This window comes from Ornithorhynchus anatinus, chromosome 6 (assembly GCF_004115215.2).
Source record: "Ornithorhynchus anatinus isolate Pmale09 chromosome 6, mOrnAna1.pri.v4, whole genome shotgun sequence".
NCBI classification, from domain to species: Eukaryota; Metazoa; Chordata; class Mammalia; order Monotremata; family Ornithorhynchidae; genus Ornithorhynchus; species Ornithorhynchus anatinus.
Window position 1 is genome coordinate 8255735 of NC_041733.1, and position 22923 is coordinate 8278657.

General features: G+C 42.6%; 1 long non-coding RNA gene across 2 annotated transcripts in view; it reads right to left on the minus strand.

The window, feature by feature from the left end:
• Positions 1-21557, minus strand: part of LOC114812781 — a 165505-nt gene extending 143948 nt beyond the window's left edge. For both annotated transcript variants that reach the window (XR_005660149.1, XR_003760410.2), the window contains exon 1: positions 21441-21557. This is a non-coding gene — a long non-coding RNA (uncharacterized LOC114812781). The remainder of the gene's footprint in view (positions 1-21440) is intronic.
• Positions 21558-22923: the final 1366 nt, after the last annotated feature.

Below are 22923 nucleotides of genomic sequence, written 5' to 3' on the forward strand. Positions count from 1 at the left end.
TATATATTTTCGTTACCCTATTTATTTTGTTAATGAATTGTACATTGCCTTGATTCTATTTAGTTGCCATTGTTTTTACGAGATGTTCTTCCCCTTGACTCTATTTATTGTCATTGTTCTCATCTGTCCGTCTCCCCCGATTAGACTGTGAGCCCGTCAAACGGCAGGGACCGTCTCTATCTGTTGCCGACTTGTTCATCCCAAGCGCTTAGTACAGTGCTCTGCACATAGTAAGCGCTCAATAAATACTATTGAATGAATGAATGAATTTCTCTGTGCCTCAGTTTCCTCATCTGTTAAATGGGGATTAAGACTGCGAGCCTCCCATGGGACAACTGGATTACCCTGTATCTACCCCAGCGCTTAGAACAGTGCTCTGTACATAGTAAGCGCTTAACAAATACCAACATTTTTATTATTATTCTTATTCTTATATGAGAATATTCACTTTCCAATGATATGATTCGGTTCAAATGGGCATTCCATCCCTTAAGCTCTTCACAATGGTGGACTTACTGGGAGAAGAAGGAAGGGGAGCAATTATGATTGAACATGAAATTGGTTTTTACAGGAAGATGAAATTAGATGTGATTGTTTGATTAAGTTCACGGAAAAAATTAGTTAACATTACATTTCTGCCAGAATGTTAATTACGCTCACTTGGGACTTGCAGGGAAGAGACATGGGAATCTGGGGGTCCTACCTGACATTAGAAAAATTAATAAAACATGAAAAGTAAATAACTGCAGCAGAAGCAATTAAAGAATGACAAAATGTAGCGTATCTCTTCTCAGCCATAGACCCTCCCCAGAAAGGAAATAAAGAGGGGAAGACAGCATTTCTCAAATATGACATGGAGAAGCAGGAGAGATTCCTCCCAAAGGTTGGGGGTAAATTGAAAACTGACTGTTTTGTCAGAGAGGGACACAGAGAAGCAGGAGCAGTGAGGTGCTGTTTTATGAGCAGGCCTGTGGAGTGAAACATAAAATGTTCATGACAAAACAAAAGAAAGCAAATGACAGAAACACCCTTTGGCATCCAAAAGCAGTTTCTGACTCTAAGCATCTGACTTTCTGGAAAGTTCCTCCCTCACCCCTAGAAACATATCTCTCCAAGCTCTTATTACAGTGCTCTGCACATAGTAAGCGCTCAGTAAATACTATTGAATGAATGAATATCTCAACCAACTTCGCATGAAAATCTTAATGAGGGATTACAGTTCGGGTGGTCTCTGACATCACTGAGAGCAAAACCTGGGCTGCAGGGGGTCTCACCTGCATTCCACTGAGCACATTGGGTAACGTGATGATCATATTGCCATTGCGAGGGAGGAGGTCAATCCTATAACCTAGAACTTGGAGCTGGGGGAAGGCCTGACCTTCACACTCATTCTAGAGTCATTGTGTTCTCCTCCCGGGTCCCTCTGAACATGGGCACTGCTTCTAAGATGAAGAACTTGGCATCTGAAGTCACACAAAAAGAAGGTGGATGCCGGACATGGGGCACACCAGGGTGGGCTAGTGGAAGAAGCATAGACCTGGAAATCAGAGGTCTGGGTTCAAATCCCCAGCTTTGCCACTTGCCTGCTGTGGGACCTAGGGCGAGTAACTCAGCTCCTCTGGGATTCGGTTTCTTCATCTGTAAATGGAATCAGATAACCATTCTCCCGCTTCCTTGGACCGTAAGCTCCTGTGGAACACAGACTGCCTTCTATCTGATTATCTTGTATCTACCCTGGTGCAGGGCACATAATAGGAGATTAACACATACCTCAACATACCAGTTGAAAACCAAACTGCCCAGGATGAAACAGGAACAGTGGCATCTTAATTTCAGTAAAGATGAAAATTTCTATTTTGTTAATGACCATTCCATTTCAAACAGTAGATTCATCTGCTGGTTTATATTAACATCTAAACCCTTACCACAAGCCGGGGTTACCCAACAGTAAACCACGGCAGAAAGGAGAGAGTGACCAAATACATATAAGGCCTTGATGTCGATGTTTCTGACACCTACACGCACGCTGTCATAGGCCCAACAATCCCCTTCCTTCTACGATTCTTCAGGGTTCCCCTGAGGACTCGCCTAAATTCTTGGTCTCCGCAGCCTCCAGCCGCTCTCTGCTTCTCTAGGTTTTTCAAGCTCGCTGTGGGAAAGGAGCGTGTCTGCTAACGCTGTTGTATCGCACTCTCCCTAGCACTTAGTACAGTGTTCTGCACATAGTCAACGCTCAATAAATACCATCAGCTGATTGAGTCCTAGAGCTCCATATCCACGGTGCCAGGACTCATTTCCCTTTATAACCCAGAGGGATGGATCGAAGTGGGCTGAAAAAAGGAGCTATCACCCCAGTAATAATAATAATGTTGGCATTTGTTAAGTGCTTGCTATGTGCAGAGCACTGTTCTAAGCGCTGGGGTAGATACAGGGTAATCAGGTTGTCCCACGTGAGGCTCAAGGTCTTCATCCCCATTTTCCAGATGAGGTAACTTAGGCACAGAGAAGTTAAATGACCTGCCCAAAGTCACACAGCTAAGTGGCAGAGTGGGGATTCGAATCCATGACCTCTGACTCCCAAGCCCGGGCTCTTTCCACTGATCCACGCTGTTCAAATGGCATGTCAGTCGGGGTCCCGGTTTCCCACCCGCTCCCTGACCCAGGACTCTCTCCCCCTCCTAATTCAGAAGGGTTGTGGCCCAGTAGAAATAGCCCGGGCCTGGCAGTCACAGTTCCTGCGTTCGAATCCCGCCTCTGCCAATGCCTTGCTTTGTGACCTCTGGCAAGTCACTTTACTTATCTGGGCTTTAAGTCTCCTGTTCTCCCTCCTTCTTAGACAGTGAGCTCCGTGTAGCTCAGGGTCTGTGTCCAAACTAATTAACTAGTACCTACCCCAGGGCTTAGAAGAGTGTTTGACACAGAGTAAGCCCTTAATAAATACCATAAAAAAGTGTACCAAAAAAAAGATTCAATTGGGAAGGGAGAGCGGTGGGGATGGGGAAAGTGAAGGGAGTCCACCCAGCTATACTACAACTCTTACGACTACTTCTAATAATAATAATAATAATAATAATGGCATTTGTTAAGTGCTTACTATGTGCCAAGCACTGTTCTAAGTGCTGGGGTAGATACAAGGTAATCGGGTTGTCCCACTAACTGAGGTACCTGAGGCCCAGAGAAGTGAAATGACTTTCCCAAGGTCACACAGCAGTCACACACAGTCTTGATCCCCATTTTACAGATGAGAGAACTGAGGCACAGAGAAGTTAAGTGACTTGCCCAAGGTCACACAGCCAACAAGTGGCAGAGCTGGAATTAGAACCCACGACCTCTGACTCCCAAGCCCGGGCTCTTTCCACTAAGCCACTCTACTTCTTGTAATAATAATAATACCAGTATTTATTAGGCACTTATGATGTGCCAGGCACTGTTCTAAGAGCTGGAGTAGATATAAGATAATTGGGTCAGTGGCATTCCCTGTCTCACGTAGAGCTCACAGTCTTAATCCCCATTTTACGGATGAGGGAACTGAGGCACAGAGAAGTGACTAGAAAGCCACACATCAGACAAGTGGATTAGAAACCAGGGCTTTCTGACTCCCAGGCCCAGACTCTATCGACTAGGAGATGCTACCGATCCCCTTCAAAATACATTTTAGGTCACCTAGCTACTTCCTCACCCCGCTCAGTAGGAGGAGGGGGGACTTCCACGGAGTAGTTCCTGGGTCCTCAGGCCACTGAGGAGAGCTTTGGGGGGCAAGGTTTCTTGGGATTTGTGACATCTTGCTTGACTCAACAGTGGCAGACTAGCTATCTCCACCTCCTGCCCTTCCACCCCTGCCTGTGCCTAAGAGAGAAAGAGCAGTGGCCTCCAAGGTCAAATGTCTACCCTAGTGGAGTAGACACTTGAGCCCAACTGTCCTTTCATAGAAGGGGGAACCCTGAGGGATAGCAGGAATACCAGGCCTCGCCAAGCGGCCTTCTCTATTTAAGCCCTCTTTTCCCCAGCCTGAGAAGCAGCAGTACGGCCTAGTGGAAAGATTCATTCATTCATTCAATAGTATTTATTGAGCGCTTACTGTGTGCAGAGCACTGTACTAAGCGCTTGGAATGGACAATTCGGCAACAGATAGAGACGATCCCTGACCACTGACGGGCTTACAGTCTAGTCGGGGGAGAAAGACCGACAAAAACAAGACAACTTAATAGCAATAAATAGAATCAAGGGGATTCTATTTACACCTCATTAACGAAATAAATAGAGTAATAATATATACAAATGAGCACAGTGCTGAGGGGAGGGGAAGGGATAGGGGGAGGAGCAGAGGGAAAGTTGCGGAAAAGGGGCTTAGCTGAGGGGAGGTGAGGAGGGGGCATGAGAGGCAGAGGGAGCAGAGAGAAAAGGGGAAGCTCAGTCTGGGAAGGCCTCCTGGAGGAGGTGAGCTCTCAGTAGGGCTTTGAAGAGGGGAAGAGAGTTTGGCAGAGGTGATCGCAGGCATGCAAATCCCAAGACTTGGGTTCTCATTCCAGCACTGGCACTTGATTCCTGTGGGACTTTGGGCAAATCACTGAGCATGTCTGAGCCATAGTGCCCTCATCTGTAAAATGGGAATTCAATACCTCTATACCCTCCTACTTAGACTGTGTGCCCTACCTGATTAACTCGGGTCTAGCCCAGCACTTAGTACTGTGTTTGCCACATAGTAAGCGCCTAACAAATACGGAAATTATTATCATTCCTGGTCCAAGGTCACAGCAGGACGTGGCAGAGCTAGATTTAGAACCCAGGTCCTCTGATTCCCAGGTCCATGTTCCTCCTATGAAGCCATGCCGCAAATGAAGGATAATTTCCCTGATTATCAATGATCTGAATCCCTCATCCTGCCCAGATCAATAGACTCCCAACTTCCCTCTCCAATTCTAAAAACGGAAGCAAGATAATTCTGATGATCTTGGTTGCCATTTCACAAACCCCTCCCACACTCCTTGTCAAACTGCAATTCTGGATGGTTTCTCAGTTCACCACAATCCACTTGGCAGAAAAATAAACCTTATGAACGACAAAGTTCATGGTGTGCACGATCCCTAATTATGGACTTTGGGAGAGAGTCGTGAGGATGTCATTGAGGGAGTTCTACAATGGAAAAAAATTATAGCTCATTAATTTCATTTTCTCTGAATTATCAAATTATTTTAAGGGCTCTCGTTGTAGGCAATACAAGAAAAATGCTTCAAGTGCAATCTCGTGTTTCATAAGGGCACCCAAGGTATAGTTAAAGATTTAAAAAGGGACATTTAAACAGTCTTGGAAATAACCAGACAGCCACTGACAGGATGAGCTGGGGTTTAAGTATGACAGCTTGCTGATTTATTTGATTTTACTACCTGTGTGCTTTCTCCAATTGAGGATGAAAAAAAAAAATAGGAAGAGCCAAGGTTAGGGAGGATTTTTTTTTTGCAGTGTAATGCCATTTGTCTATAAGTGTAAGTCAAGTAATAATAATAAAAATAATGATAATTGTGGTATTTGTTAATATATGTGCCAGTCACTATACCAAAAGCTGGGTAGATACAAGATAATCAGGTTGGACACAATCTCTGTTTCACATAAGGCTCCCAGTCTCAGTCCCCATTTTGCAGAGGGGGTAAGTGAGGCCCAGAGAAGTGAAATGACTTTCCCAAGGTCACACAGCAGACAAGTGGCAGAGCAGGGATTAGAACCCAGGTCCTTTTGACTCTCAGGCCCGTACGCTATCCACTAGACCACACTGTAAAATGAACAAGTGGATATTTGTACATAGAAATCTGAAACGGTGGAGTTTGTGTTAGAAACCCACCCAGCAGGGTAGGACGATCTAGAATCGCGGATGCTGGCCATGGATTGACCCAGTGTAGTAATGGCCAGCAGTCCTATCCATTCCTCCTCAAGGGCAGGGATTGTTTCATCTAACTCTAAGGCAATCAATGGGATTTGTTGAGTACTTACTCTGTGCAAAGCACTGTCTAGGATCTAGGGAGAGTACAATACAGCAGAGTTTGTAGACACACTCGCTGTCCACAAGAAGCTTACGGTCTAGAGGTGGAGACAGATGTTTTTAATCAGTCAGTGGTAATTACTGAGCACTTTCTACGTGTAGAGCACTGCGCTAAGCACTTGGAAGAATTCAGTACAACAGAGTTGGTATACATGTTCCCTGTCCACAAAGAGCTTGCAGGCTAGAGCGGGAGACAGACATTAAAATCAATTAAGGATATGCACATATGAGCTGTGGGGCCAACGGGGGGGGGGGGGGGATCAGTAAGAACTTGTACTCTCCAAATGCTTCATATGGTGCTCTGCACACAGTAAGTGCTCCATAAGTACTTGTGACTGACTGATTTGAAAGATTCCCTCTAGACAGTAAACTCTTTGTGGGCACGGAACGTGCCCACCGATGCTGTTACACTGTACTCTCTCATGCACTTAGTACAGTGCTTTGCACACAGAAGACGCTCATTAAATACACTGACTGGCCGGTTGACAGAATGTCTTCTAAATATGCACCATTACCAGTCCCAAAGCACATTGATTTCCCCTTCTGGTTGATAATCCTTGGTATATTCTAAATCACGAAGTACTGAGTCATGAAAGACAAGTGTTTTGCATTACCGACCTGGTTATAGCAGCTCCTTTATGAATTAACTATCATCACACCAATGTTGATCTTCCCCTTTTCCCTCTGCTCCCTCTCTGCCCTCTGTTCCCTTCCCCCCCTTCACCTCCTCTCAGCTAAGCCCCCTCTCCCTCTGCTCCTCCTCTTCTCCCTTCCCCTCCCCTCAGCACTGTGCTCATTTGTATAGATTTTTATTACCCTATTTATTTTGCTAATGAGGTGTACATCACCTTGATTGTATTTATCGTGATTATGTTGTCTTGTTTTTGTCCATCTGTCTCCCCCGATTAGACCGTGAGCCCGTCATCGGGCAGGGATTGTCTCTATCAGTTGCCGAATGGTACATTCCAAGTGCTTAGTACAGTGGTCTGCACATAGTAAGCGCTCAATAAATACTATTGAATGAATGATCTCCTCGATATTAGGATGTTTACTGAGTATTTGTCGAGTGCTCACAGGCAGTCAGATCCCAGAATAATATCTCCAGTTTCTCAGGTGCATCTCCAACAACACTGAGAAAGCTGTTGAGGCCGAACCTCTCTCCGAATCCACGTGATGGGTTTATCCGAACCAAAATGTGAAGAGCAGTTCATAAAACAATTTTCCCCAAGCAGAAACGTGTCCAAACTGCTGTTGGAGGGAAGGAGATGAACGGCAAAATGAGATTAATCAAGAAGGGTTAATGAACTTTAAAACAAGATAGTGCAATCATATTCTGTGAAGCTGGCTAGCGGCCAGTAGCCGAAACAATATCCTGTGGATCAAATAGAGGACTTAGGAGTCGGAACTCAGTTTACTACAGGGAAGTCAGAGTCTTCATTATTCCATGTGCTTTTACTTGTGAATTTCTTCAAAGATTTCTTTAACCATCTGTTCATCGCTCAGACTTAAAGTATCTTCTTAGAACGGGGAAAAGTAACCTACTGATCATAAATTGTATTTCTGAACCACTACCTGTCTGCCTGTAGCACTTCTCCCAGCTTAGATGCAAATGTAATAGTTCAGATTCAGCCATTTTTATGCAGAATTCAAGATTAGCTTTAGCTCAAGGAATCTGGGACATCTGGAGCCCCTTGTATGTATTCCACCCAACGAGACTCTAGACCTATGAGGAGTTTAGAGTAGGCCCCTTTTATAAAGCATCCTACGGTAACTTCGTGTCTAAACTTCTTCCAGTATCCCCCTTAACTAGGCAAACCACTGTTAAATACTACAGATAACACCAGGGATATGAAGATTAGAAAGTCAGGCTTTTCAGGTTTGTAGAACTCTTTCAGTGTATTTAACCTGTGAGCAGCGGTGTATACTTTGTTTTCCTCCACTGACACTATGTAGAGGTCTCTATTGATATAATAATAATAATGATAATGTTGGTATTTGTTAAGCGCTTACTACGTGCAGAGCACTGTTCTAAGCACTGGGGTAGATACAGGGGAATGAGGTTGTCCCACGTGAGGCTCACAGTCTTCATCCCCATTTTACAGATGAGGCAACTGAGGCGGTTCGCTATGGTGTTAATCTTCCCCAGCACTTCATTTTCCTTTCCCTTCAGCAATTTAGCTCTCTTAATGCTCAATATTAAAACGAAAAATCTTATTTTCAGAGAATTAAGCTTCTACTCATAACTACCCCTTTTTAAGTTTTTGGAACAGAGATAATCCGGTTAGGAAATTTGTTGTTGGGAATCTTCTGTCTACACAAATTCCCATAAATCACTGCAAATACAATTCCAATTTCCATCAGAATGAACTCTAAGTAGCAAAGTTCCGTGCAGTAGCAATAAAAGAGTGGAACAAGTTGGTCATACTGCATATTTAAATTTTTAGGTTGTGACTGCTGGGATTTCAAATCATGATCACATCTGATTTCCTCTGAAACTTTTTATATATTATGTAAAACTTTGCCGGCATATTTAAAATTTAAAAGAGAGCTTTGTTTTTGAAACTTGGTAAACATTAAATTACTAGACTCACTATTACTTAACGGCACTCTGACTACAGAAACGACTATGTTGAAAGGTTCAAGTTGAATCTTTGGAAGTGACAGAGAGGATTTTACTGTTGAAATTGTTTTTACTTTACTGATGGAAGCCTTAATTGCTCCTCGGTACACCTTGTTATGGAAGTCTGGCCTTATTTATACTATTTATACCGTGAGCCCCATGTGGGGCAGGGACTGTGTCCAACCTGATTATCTTGAATTTACCCCAACTCTTAGAACAGTGCTTGGGACATTGTAAGCACTGTACAAGAACCATTATTATAATGATCATTATAATTGTTCTTGTTATTAAATCTTTGCTATGAAATTATCTAAGTTGCTAAAAGTACTAGCTACCATCTACCCTTTGAACAACTCTCTTGAGTTTCAGGGGAAACTTCCAAAAAACAAATATGTTCGTGTTGCTACCGGTCAAAATATGGAGAAATGTGTAGGAAAAAGTCATCAGATTCTGCAATTGATAGAGTAATAGCAAAATTCTCTGTTTCAACATAATAAGAACCAATCGGTGGTATTTACCAAGGGCTTAATGTTTACAGAGAATTGAACTGTTTGGGAAAGTACAATACAATAGAATCAGTGGACCCCATCCCTGCCTGTGAGAGGCTTATGGTCTAGTTGGGGAGACAGACATTAAAATAGCATGGCTCAGTGGAAAGAGCCCGGGTTTGGGAGACCGAGGTCATGGGTTCGAATGTCAGCTCGGCCACTTGTCAGCTGTGCGACTGTGGGCAAGTCACTTAACTTCTCTGTGCCTCAGTTACCTCATCTGTAAAATGGGGATTAAAACTATGAGCCCCACCTGGGACAACCTGATCACCCTGTATCTACCCCAGCGCTTAAGTAAGCCCTTAACAAATACCAACATTATTATTATTATTATTAAAATAAGTACATATAGGCTAAGGAGCAGAGAAGACAGCTGTATCACTGAGGAAGGAGAATGTACTAATTTAGGAGAGAGGACAGGGAAGAATCAGGGAAGGAATGCAGGCAGGAAGTCATTTCTTTGGCCCTTCTTCCTGGAGAGAGGCTGCAGGGATTGACTTTACACACCAACTCTCTCCTCAGATGGAAAAGGAATGAAAACGTACCCAACAGATTGAAACCACTGCTTTTTCATTATCTCTGTGAATCAAACTTGTACTACTCATTTCTATTGAAACCTGAGTCCCATTCCTTATTCTGCTTCAGAGAAAATTGGCAGATTTTCAGGGAGTTGTCCCTTGATGCCGAACTATGCAATGCAAGAACAAAATTCAGCAGAACTAGAAATCTTACCAAAGGTCTGTCTGAAGCAAGCTTGGAGTTGCTAGTAATCAGATGAAGACATCTGGTTGGAATGAAGTTACGGGGAAAGAGGAAAGAAATGCCTTTTTACTGCGGATACATCCTTCCCGGTTCCTCATGACACTCACTGCATTTCCTTCTTGGGGAAAAACAAATTCTTATCTTCAACGCTTTGCTATTTTCATTAAAAAAAATGTAACTCACTCTCTAGGCCTTTTATATGAGTCTTCAAGACTCATTCTCTTTCCTGACAGGTGAAAAGCAGTTAGTATTTTCCTCATCCATTTATCATTATCAGCTGTTCATATCAACTCCCGTGCAAACAAACCCTCTCCCACTGCTGTGATTGCATCAGGGACAGATGATGTCTTTGTCTGTGGAGAGATAACGGGGCAAGGGAATATCAGACAGATCTGTGATATACAAATACTGAGCCATAATTACGATGGACCTTACAAAAATGACTCACACTTCTGGGTTTCCTGCCATCTGCCTTCCTCCTTCAAATTCCACTAAAGACCAACTCTAAGAGACCTTCCAACATTGATCCCATCTGCTTCTAGCGTACCTTGTCATTTCATTTGCTCCTTTTAATGTACACAGTTGTCGATATGTGATAAATTCGTTGTCTGGGTTCTAATTATCTTGAGTGAACTCTTTTTATGGCAGCTTCTCCTAACGTCCTCATTTATGGTATTTGTTGTATGACTTTAGACTGAGAGCCCCGTGAGGTACAGGGATTGTATCCGGGCCTGATTAACTTGTATCTACCCCAGTGCTTAGAATAGTGCCTGACATATAGTAAACAGTTAACCAACACCATAAACAAACAACAGAACATCTTTAGACAAGATTTTCTTTGAAAGTAGGAACCTCTCCTTTCAGTCCTTTGTGCCTCTTGGTAGCATTTTGTACAGTGTCTAGGTGGACCCAGCCTAAGTTAAATGGAAACCTCATCTCTTTCCAATGTCTCCAGTGACCTCCTCTTGCCAAATCCCATTGGCTCTGCTCCACCCTAATGCTCCTTGTCTGCTCACCTGCCTTTGACAGTGTGGCCCACCCAGTTCTCCTGGGTACATTACCAAACCTTGATTTCGCTGACATCGTCCTCTCCCAGTTCTTCTCCTAACTCCCTGGCCCCTGCTTTTCAGTCTCTTTTACTGGCTCCTCCCCTAACTCCTATCCCTAAGAATACATCCATAATTTATTTTAATGTCTACCTCCCCCTCTAGACTGTAAGGTCCTGTGGGCAGGGAATGTGTACATATTGTATATTCCCACCCACTTAGTTCAGTGCTCTGTACGCAGAAAAGGCTCCATAAACACCACTGATTAATTAGCTGCGGTAGTGTCTCAAGGCTCAGTTATGGATTTTAATTTTCCACTTACACCCTCTCCCTTGGGGAGTTCTTTCATTCCCATGACTTTGACTACCATCTCTACTCCCAAATCTGCATCTTCACCTCTCTCTGCAATGTCACATTTCCTCCTGCCTTCAAGATACCTTTACCTGGATGTCCCGTGATCACCTCAGACTCAAAATTTCCCAAACCGGCCCTCTCACCTTCTTTCTCAATTCTATCCTCCCTCTGACTTTTCTATCACTGTGGACACACCACCATTCTTCCTGTCTCATCCTTGGCATTAAAATTGACATCTCTTTCCATGAACTGGCATATTCAGTCAGTCACTAAAGTCTGTCAATTCTATCTCCACAACACCTCCAGAATGTGTTCCTTCCTCTCCATGTAAGCTGCTCATTAAGCCCTTATTACTCTTACTCATCCTTCCCTGAAGCTTTAGGCCTATGCTCCTGGATCTGTACATCTTAAGCACTTGATAATTACTTCACCTTCACCCCACAGCACTTAATGATTTTATCCTCACATACTGCCATTTCCTTTCACTGTAATTTATTTTAACGTCTGCCTCCTTGAATAAATTGTAAGCTGCTTGTGAGCAGGGATTGTGTCTATTATAATCTACTGCACTGTACTCTCACGAGCACTAAGCCTTTTGCTCTGGACACAGTAAGCATTCAATAAACACCAATCAATTATATTTATCGAGTGCATATCATTTGCAGAGCACTGTACTTAGCACTTGGGAGAGTACGATGCAAGAGAATTAGCAGATATATTCCCTGACTTTAATAACATACAGTCTATAGGGAGAGACAGGCATTAATATGAATAAATACATGATTTATAATATATGATTTAAAGATACATATATAAATGCTAAGGGGTTGGGGTGGGGTTTGCCAAAGGTCACAGATTGAATTGCATAGATGACTCAGAAGGGACCGTGAGCCGGGGAAAAGAGGGCTTAATCAGGGCCAGCCTCTTGGAGGAGACGTGACCTTAGAAATGGTTTGGCTCAGTGGAAAGAGCACGGGCTTGGGAGTCAGCGGTCATGGGTTCGAATCCCATCTCTGTCCCTTGGCAACTGTGTGACTGTGGGCAAGTCACTTCACTTCTCTCTGCCTCAGTGACCTCATCTGTAAAATGGGGATGAAGACTGTGAGCCTCACTTGGGACAACCTGATTACCCTGTATCTACCCCAGCCCTTAGAACAGTGCTCTGCACATAGTAAGCACTTAACAAATACCAACCTTATTATTATTATTATTGAAGGTGGAGAGAGTGGTGGCTTGGTGTATACGGAGTGGGACGGAGTACCAGGCTAAGGGGAGGACCTGGGAAAGAGGTCAGTGTCGAGTTGGATGAGATGGGAGCAGAGTGAGTAAGCTGGTCCTGGAGGAACCAGGTTTGCAGACTGGGCTGTAATAGGAGATCAGGGAGGTGAGGCAGGTTAAAGAAGCAGCGTGGCTCAGTGGAAAGGGCACGGGCTAGGGAGTCAGAAATCATGGTTTCAAATCCCAGCTCCTCTGCTCATCAGCTGTGTGACTTTGAGCAAGTCACTTCACTTCTCTGTGCCTCAGTTACCTCATCTGCAAAATGGGGATTAAGACCGTGAGCCCCATGTGACTTAGAACAGTGCTTTGCACATAGTAAGCGCTTAACAAATGCCAACATTATTATTAGGGTCGGGGGAGCTGATCGAGTGCTTTAAAAGCCTATGGCAAGGAGTTTCTGTTTGACTAAGAGATTAATACCACACTAGTTCAAGCACTTGTTACACTGTGCCTTGAGTAAGGCTTCAACTTCCTATCCTATCTTCCTGCCTCCAGTCTCCTGGCTCCAGCTTCGCTCCCATCCATACTTCTCTCTGTGCCCGTCTCCCCACTCCTCAAGTGCTTCCAGTGGTTCCCCATCCATCTCCTCATCAAGTATCAAGGCATTCAATCAATTTTCTCTCCCCAGAAACCCAGCCTGTGCACTTCACGCCTACTTACTGTCCTCAATCTCGCCTCATCCACCATTGATCACCCTTGATCACCCCCTCCCTCTTGACTGGAACACCCTCTCCCTACATATATAATAATAATAATAATGATAATAATAATAAAGCAGTGTGGCTTAGTGGAAACGACACGGGCCTGGGAGTCAGAGGACGTGGGTTCTAATCCTGATTCTTCCACTTGTCTGCTGTGTGACCTTGGGCAAGTCACTTAACTTTTCTGTGCCTCACTTACCTCGTCTGTAAATTGGGGATTAAGACTGTGAATCTCACGTAGGACAACCTGATTATCTTGTAACTACTCAGAGTGGTAGAGCCAGGATCAGAACCCAGATCCTTCCATTATTCCCAGAAGGCTCCTTCCATTAGGCATCACTGCTTCTCTCCCTCCTGTCTCTCCCATGCACTTAATCGGTCAATCAGTCATATTTCCTGAGCACTTATTGTCGGCAGAGCACTTTATTAAGCACTTAGGAGTGTACAATAATATATAGTATATACACTCTATATTATAATATACATACATAGTATAGTAAATTTAGTAAACATATTCCTTGTCCACAAGGAGTTTATAATCCTTAAGCACTTAGGTACTCTCCACCTCATCCCTATCCACAGAACTTATATACATATTCTTATACTAAAGTATCCCTTACCTCAAATTTCTTTTAATACCTGCCTCCCCTGCCAGATTGCAAGCTCTACCCACTGTAATGTACTTTATCGATCAATCATATTTACTGACCACTTACTAGTGCAGAGAACGGTATTAAGTGCTTGGGAAAGTACAGTGTAACACTATAACGAGCATGTGCCCTCCCTCAAGAAGCTTCTAGTCTAGAGGAGAAGAGAGACAGTAATATAAATAAATAAAGGAAGCAAATCAGGGAGACACAGAAGATAATGGGAGAAATGGAAATGAGGGCTTAGTCAGGGAAGGGCTCTTGAAGGAGATAGGCCTTCAGTAAGGCTTTGGTTCATCCTTCTGAATTAAGGTCTATTTGGCATGTGATCTGTGGTGAGTGGACATTACAGTATCTGTACCAGAAGTCTTTGCCTCTCTCATCCTTTTGGCAGTTTCCTTCATCATTGGGCCCTCGGCAGTGACTTTTATAAGAATACCCTATTCTCATTTGTGTCTGTGACTGTCTCTCTCTCTGTCTTTCTCTTATCCTTCTTTTGCTTCGAATTCCCTTCCCATTTACCCTTGGATGAAAACTCCTCTCCCCACTTTTCAAGCCATTCTAAAATTACATCTCCTCCAGGAGGCCTTCTCTCTTTATCTTCATCTGTCTTTATCTAAAGATATCTCTCTCTCTCTCTCTCTCTCTCTCTCTCTCTATATATATATATATATATGATAAATATCTTTATCTCTATCTCTCATCTCATACCTTCTTTCCTCCTTCCACCTGCCTCTCTACCAACTCCACTTGGATACTCACACCCAACCTTGCTGCCCTTATGTATCTTGTCTTCTCTATTCCTTCTCCCTACTTGTAATTTATTTTATGTCCATTTCTCCGGCTATACTGCAGGCTCACTGAGGGAAGGAATCAAGTCATTGTACTCTCAGGGTCGTTTAGTACAATATTCTGGTCAAAGTAAGCACTCAAATACTCTAAATTGATTATATAGCTAGTATATATAGTACATTGCTTACATAGCTAGTCCTTTGCCCGACATTCTTCATAAGATTACTTTATGATAAATTTATCCTTTTAGTGTAGAACAATTGGAACTAAAAGATTCAATGTCACATCAGATAAAACCTACCCATACATAACAAAATTGCACCTGAATGACCAATACCAATTAAAACACATTAACAATGAAAATGTTTACTCTCTAAGTGCTAGTTCAAATTTAGGTAAGATGATAGACAAAATGAATGGTTCTTTTACAAAACCAAAGCATAATTTATAAAATGAACAGGCTTTAAAGGAGTGTCTACTATTTAAGTGGTGTCAGGATTATTATTTGTCCAGGAAAAATAACATTTCTAATAGAAATACATCTTCCTGTGTAGATAAGCCTCAGATATCTATCTACCTGCATACAGGAAAAGTGTGTGTGTGTGAATATGTGTGTGTGTGTATATTTGTGTGTGTGTGCTCAGAATTGAATAGTAGCACTGCTCTATTTACTCATGCTAGCTGGAATGGTTATTAAAAACCATGGCAACATGTGCTAGAAATGGCATGAAAATTTCTTCGATTCTTAGACAAATACATTTTCCCAGAGAACATTAACTCTAGGGCTTAGTTTTTTTCAATTTTTTAAAAAATAGGCAAAAGGAGGGTTTTTTTTTGCTTTTTCTCTCTGTGTGTGTATGTGTGTTTCTTTTCTGCTTTATGGGGTTTTTATTGATATTACACATCCTTTAATTCACCTTCGTGACCTGTCAACTTCCACTGAGGTCATCTTAACTCTGTGTCTGCTGTGACAAGGACCATCATTAGGTACATCAATGCCAGACCGTAGTCTATAGATTTTTTCTCATCTGACTTAAAGTCTTACCTTTCAGACATTCCAAATCCTATTCCAAAGCTGACTGACACTAGGAAGATTTAGATGGTGTGGATGGGTCAAGACATAGCTACTTAGAGTAACAAAAGCATCTTCTACTCCCTAGATAAATCAGAACAGGATAAATATTTTCACCAAATCACATTCCATGTTATTAAAAAATGAATGTTACTAAAAATTGTGTTGCAGAGAATCAGACTATTCTCTCAAGTATATATTTTCTATTCCTTTTTCCTCTTCTCTATAATTCTGTTATGTTTTTGTCTTACCACGTCCCCTTCCTCCTAGCTTCCTGCTGCTAGACTGTAAACTTCTTGAGGGTGGTGACCAATAATAATAAGAAGAAGAAGAATGGTATTTGTTAAGCGCTTACTATGTGCCAGGTATTGTTCTAAGCACTGGAGTAGATACTGGAATATGAGGTTGGACACAGTCCCTATCCCACATAGGGCTCACAGTCTTAATCTCCATTTTACAGTTACCAAGGTCACACGGCAGAGAAGTGGTGGAGTTGGGATTAGAAGCCAGATCCTTCTGACTCCCAGGCCCATGATTTATCCACTAGGCCATGCCGCTTCAGTAGACCAAGTAGAAGATCAAGTCCATTGTTGTTTTTTTTTACTCTCTCCATTGCTTAATTTCAATGATCTGAACACAGTAGGTGCTCAATAAATACCAGGGATTGATTGACCTCACCAATAATTAGGACACCAATCACGTTATTCCACCGGGAGTTGGTCTGATCCAATACTGAAGCCACGAGAAGCAGCGTGGCTCAGTGGAAAGAGCACGGGCTTTGGAGTCAGGGCTCATGAGTTCGAATCCCAGCTCTGCCACTTGTCAGCTGTGTGACTGTGGGCAAGTCACTTAACTTCTCTGTGCCTCAGTTCCCTCATCTGTAAAATGGGGATTAAGACTGTGAGCCCCACGTGGGACAACCTGATTCCCCTGTGTTTACCCCAGCGCTTAGAACAGTGCTCGGCACATAGTAAGCGCTTAACAAATACCAACATTATTAATACTGCATTTCAGGTTATTATAATTATAGGATCCAGATAAAGGTAAAGGAATGGGCCAAATAATTTTCCTGAACATCCTAGATTTCTCCAATGTGCTCTCAGGAAGTAACATTAAGATTAATTTCATTTTTTTAGTGACAAGGAGAAGTAGGTAGAAAATCAGCAGCCTAGAATTAGAACATTGGATTGGTTTTATATTCTATTGACATCTTAATTGGAGAGGAACATAACCAAAGAGCCTATTGACATCTGCGTCTGGTCCCGACGCTGATGGGACAACTTGCCATTTGAATTCTAGGCACCTTAACGTGTGTGAAAGCAGTGAGCCACCTCTTCGAGTTCTAGATGCAACAGTCGGATTGTATTTCCCCCGCCTCTAACTTCACTAAACAACAAGTATGAAAATCCTTCTTTTCCAGATAGGGATATCCTGCTATAAAGTTTTGTTTTGAAAACATCAGAAAAGAGCATTATTCCAGAATGCTCTGACATACCTTGAACTATTTTGGAATGAATGCCTGCCTGTAATATCCATTCTCATTCTTTCCATTTACTTCATTTTTATATGACCCTTATCCCACCATCCACTCTCTTTCTCCTCTATCTGTCTGTATCACTCTGATGTTCACTGGTGTCCCTGGAACTCTTTCCTCCTCTTATCAAATTTTATAGTGCTTTTATTCTGAATCACTCTCATTCTTGGGAGACCTTTTCCCTTTTATTTTCCATTTTATACAGCTTCTGGCTTCATATCAGCCTGATTAAACAGACCTCTCAGCTATCTTTCTAGTTTCCATTATAAAAGTACTTTGTCTGTCTTATTAAAGCACTTAGTTTCCTCAGCAAGGTAGGAAATTTCAGGAGGGAAGGTGGCCAGAAAATTCACCTGCCTGAACAAGAGCACCTGATCCATGCTTAGGGACTTCTTCCCATCCATTTAAACAACCTATTTATTTAAATGCAAATTCTCTCCATTTTGTCCTTTCCAGTTAGGTTCCATCCACAGAGCACGTGTAAATTGGGGGGCAGAAAAAAAAGTCTCAGTCTCCTTGGCGTTGAGGCATTTTCTGCACTTCAGTGTTAGGTGTGGGAATGAGGGGCATCAACCTACTCAAATAGCTTTTTAGCATCTCTCCTCTCAACCCCCCCTGGAATTTAGTACGCTTCAGTAAAGTTTCTCCTCTTGTCCTCCTACAAAAAAATTACAAGGCCGAATTCCTCTCATCTTTGGAAGCGCAGACCCTGAGTTCAGTGAAAGATTTTAGCTATATGCTACCGTTCAGTGATAGCATTTTTTGATAATAAGTTGACCTGAATCTAGCCCATTATTCTAAAGGTGGCCTCTTTCTTTTGTTATTCAAGACCAGAGTAACTCCCTTTGACTGATATTCAATCCCTCAATTCATACGTTGAAAGACAGATTGTTTGTCTCTCTTCAGTGCCGCTACTAAGCACTCTTTTCAAAAGTTTAACGGTTTTATCCACCATTAACCAAGTCCTTTCTCCGATTAAATGTTTTGTAGTCTATGGCCTGAAGGATATATTTCATTTTCTTGGATTTTTAAAACTCAGATCTTTATTGCTTTGTAGTTTTCTACATTGAATTGCATTCACCATGCATCTGCCCATATTCCCAGCCTATTGGAGTAATTTTCCATTTTCCGTGGCACAGATCCTGCTCTGGGTGGCATTTCCAACCTGGGTCGACTTCTGGAGACAATGCAGAGCTTTATTGGAAAGAACAAAGCAAATGGGTTCCTTTAAGCAGTAATCAGTGCTTCCTCTTCTCCAGAGTTTTATTTTACTGTCAGTGACTAGCTCAGACACACACTGCTATCGGGGGCATCTCAATATAGTTCCCCCAATACAATCAGAGCTGAGTGATCTCTAAGCATGGATTCCAAACTGAATCCATCACAATCATGTTTTTTTTAAGAGTGAGTGACAGTAGGGAAGCAGCATGGCTCAGTGGAAAGAGCATGGGCTTGGGAGTCAGAGGTCATGAGTTCGAATCCCGGCTCGGCCACTTGTCAGATGTGTGACTGTAGGCAAGTCACTTAACTTCTCTGTGCCTCATTGACCTCATCTGTGAAATGGGGATTAACTGTGAGACCCACCGGGGACAACCTGATTACCCTGTATCCACCTCAGAGCTTTGCACATAGTAAGCGCTTAAATACCAACATTATTATTATTAATAATAATTATTATTCTCTGCAAATAGCAAATGCTTAACAAATACCAACATTATTATTATTATTAGGGAAGAGAACAGTGGAAAGGTGCCATATCTCCCATTCTAGAGCATGAAGAAGTCACTGGGGGAGAGAACTGCTGTAGTGATGTCTTTGACATTTCATCTTCCAACCCTATCCGCCCTCCTGTGACATTCATTCATTCAAAAGTATTTATTGAGCGCTTACTATGTGCAGAGCACTGTACTAAGTGCTTGGAATGTACAGTTCGGCAACAGATAGAGACAATCCCTGCCATTGACGGGCTTACAGTCTAATTGGGGGAGATGGACAAAAACAAGACAACTTAATCGCAATAAATAGATTCAAGGGGATGTACACCTCATTAACAAAATAAATGGGGTAATAAAATGAATAGGGTAATAAAAATATATACAGATGAAATAAAAAGTCACCTCTGCCTTTGCATTCCTTTCCCCCACCTCACAGACCTATGTACCTATCATTATACTCTACTGCATGGCTCAGTGGAAGGAGCACGGGTTTGGCAGTCAGAGGTCGTGGGTTCTAATCCTAGCTCTGCCACTTGTCAGCTGTGTGACTGTGATCAAGTCATAATTTCCCTGTGCCTGAGTTACCTCATCTGTAAACTGGGGATGGAGTCTGTGAGCCTCACGTGGGACAACCTGATTACCCTGTATCTACCCCAGTGCTTTGCACATAGTAAGCCCTTAACAAATACCATTATTATTATTACTGCTTGCCTTATCAGTAATTTATTTTACTGACTCCTCCACTAGATTTTAAGTTCCTTGTGAGCAGGTTCTGTGTCTCCCAACTCTACTCTATTGAACTCTATCAGCACTTAGTATAGTGTTCTGCTCACAGTAATAATAATAAAGATGGTATTTGTTAAATGTTTTCTATGTGCCAAGCACTGTTCTAAGCACTGGGGTAGATACAAGGTAATCAGGTTGTCCCATGTGGGGCTCACAGTCTTAATCCTCATTTTACAGATGAGGTAACTGAGGCACAGAGTAGTTAAGTGACTTGCCCACAGTCACATATCTGACAAGTGGCGGATAGGGTTTAGAACCTGCGACCTCTGACTCCCAAGCCCCGGCTCTTTCCACTGTCATGCTGCTTCTCTACGTGCTCGTAAATACCACAGATTGAGAACTCTGTCCCCAGTCCATCAGCAAACAGGAGTGTGGGACTTCCCAACTGGCTCAGAAAATAATAATAATAACATTGGTGAAATTTATAAAGAACTTACTATGTGCCAAACACTGTAGTAAGCACTGGAGTAGATATGAAATAATCGGGTCCCACAAGGAACTCCCAGTCTAAGTTTTGTTTTGTTGTCTTTCTCCCTCGTTTAGACTGTGAGCCCGTTGTTGGGCAGGTATTGTCTCTATCTGTTGCCAAATTGTACATTCCAAGCGCTTAGTCCAGTGCTCTGCACATTGTAAGCACTCAATAAATATGACTGACTGACTGAATGAATAAGTAGGAGGGGAACAAGTTATGAATCCCCATTTTGCAGATGCGGGAACTGAGACATGGGGAAGTTAAGTGACTTACCCAAGGCCACACAGCAGACAAGTGGAAGAGCTGGGTTGACAACCTAGGTCCTCTGACTCTCAAAACCAGGTTCTTTCAAACAGGCCACACTGCTTCTTTATGGAACAACCTCTTGATCTGTCTTCCTCATCCCTCTCCTTCACACTCACAAGTCCTTAAGTTAGGCACTGGCTGAATTTCTCCACCTTTGTACTTAGAGGACTTTTACACTCTCCTCTCTAGCATTGCTGGGACTCTACCTACCCAATAATAACCCAACAGAAGGGCATGGGAGAAGAGATATATAAATGTGTGTTGTTGGAGAGCTGAAGTGGACAGAGACTGTATCCAACCTGATATGCTTGTATCCATCCCAGCACTTAGTACTGTGTTGGGCACATATTCAACACTTAAATACCACAATTATTATTATTAAGATAGATGCAAGATAATCAGGTCAGATAGAGTCCCTCTCCTGCATGGGGCTTGCAGGCTAAATAGATGGGAGAACAAGAATTGAATACTCATTCTACAGATGAGAAAACTGATCAGTTAATCAATTTCTGGTGTTTACCGAGCAATTACCGTGTGTACAGAACTGCACTAGAAGCTTGAGAAAGTACAATTCGAAGTCAGTAGACAAATAGAAAGGGGAGAAGGTGGAAACGGCTGAAGAGAAAGGGGTTTGGGAGGGCAAGGAGAGCCACAGTAACCAAAGGGGAAGAAGGGGTCAGAGGAAGCAGACCCAGAAAATTCGGGAAAAGAGTGGCATAAAGGCTAAAGGGAGACTAAACCATGGGGATCTCAGCTCTACCGGACAGACTTACCCTTCACGAAGCTTTCCCAGATCGGTTCTCTCCCTAGCTCTTCTGCTAATTCTCCGGTGTGTTTGCGGGTGTGAAATCAGAGGGAATCTCTGCTGAGAAGCAGGATGGCCTAGTGGAAAGAGTACGGGCCTGAGAATGAGAAAACCTAGGTTCTAATCCCAGCTGTGTGAGCTTGGGCAAACTACTTCAATTCTCTGACTCACAATTACCTCATCTGTAAAATGGGAATTAAGGGTACGAGTCCCAGGTGGGACATGGACTAAGTCCAACATGATTAGCTCGTATTTACCCCAGTGCTTAGTATAGTGCCTGGCGCGTTGCAAGTGCTTAACAAATACCATTAAAAAATTAAGAAATATGAAGATTATTTTTAAAAGCAGGTACCAGCATATGGTTCTAGAAACAATGTACATTAGCGATTTAATTTTCTTCTCATTTCAGCTTTGAAAACTGTGCCTAGCATAAGGTTAATGTTTATCAGAAGTGTTGCTGAAAGACAATAGCAGGCTTTTGGGCACTAGGATAAAACATTCTCAAGGCACAGGTCCTGCTTTAGAGCATGCACAGTTAAGGAAGAACAAGGTTACCGTGGGAACCGTAATCCTGAATTTCATGTCTTGTGTGATTACAAACATAATTCCGCAGCCGATTGGTGTTATTACTATTTTCCCCCCTTCCCTTTATTTTGAAAAGAATTACATGTGAATAATCAGGATGGAGCTGCTTAGGTACAACCTGAATCTGCCAGTGATGTCAATCTCCTCTCAGACTGAGGAAACAGCATGATTGGTGCGATGAGATCGGCAAACCGATCATCAGCAGTGGTATATTTTGAGCACTTACTCTGTGCAGAGCACTGTACTGAGCACTTGGGAGAGCACGGTAAATCAGAGTTGGCAAACAAGTTCCCTTCTCGCAATGTGCTTATGGTCTAGATTACTAAATTGCCCCATTTAGAATTCACCAGGTTTCCACTGAGTTAACTGGGAGAGGAAGAGCCCTAGGTTAATCAATCAATTGATCATATTTATTTAACACTTAACTACACTAAGCTTTTGGGAGAATACAATATAACAGAGCTTGTAGACGTGTTCTCTTTCCATAAGGAGCTAACAGCCTACAGTCTAGACTAAGCCGACAGCGTCTTTCCAGTCTCTGACTATTCCTTGTAGTGGATAATTTGTGAGTATTTTGAGATCCCAGCTCAGTGGAAAGAGCCCGGGCCTGGGAGTCAGAGTTCATGGGTTCGAATCCCAGCTCCGCCACTTGTCAGCTGTGTGACTGTGGGCAAGTCACTGCACTTCTCTTTGCCTCAGTTACCTCATCTGTAAAATGGGGATTAAGACTGTGAGCCTCACGTAGGACAATCTAATTACCCTGTATCTACCCCACTGCTTAGAACAGTGCTCTGCATATAGTAAGCGCTTAACAAATACCAATATTATTATTATTAATTAGTTTTGAAAGATGCAACTTCCCATGA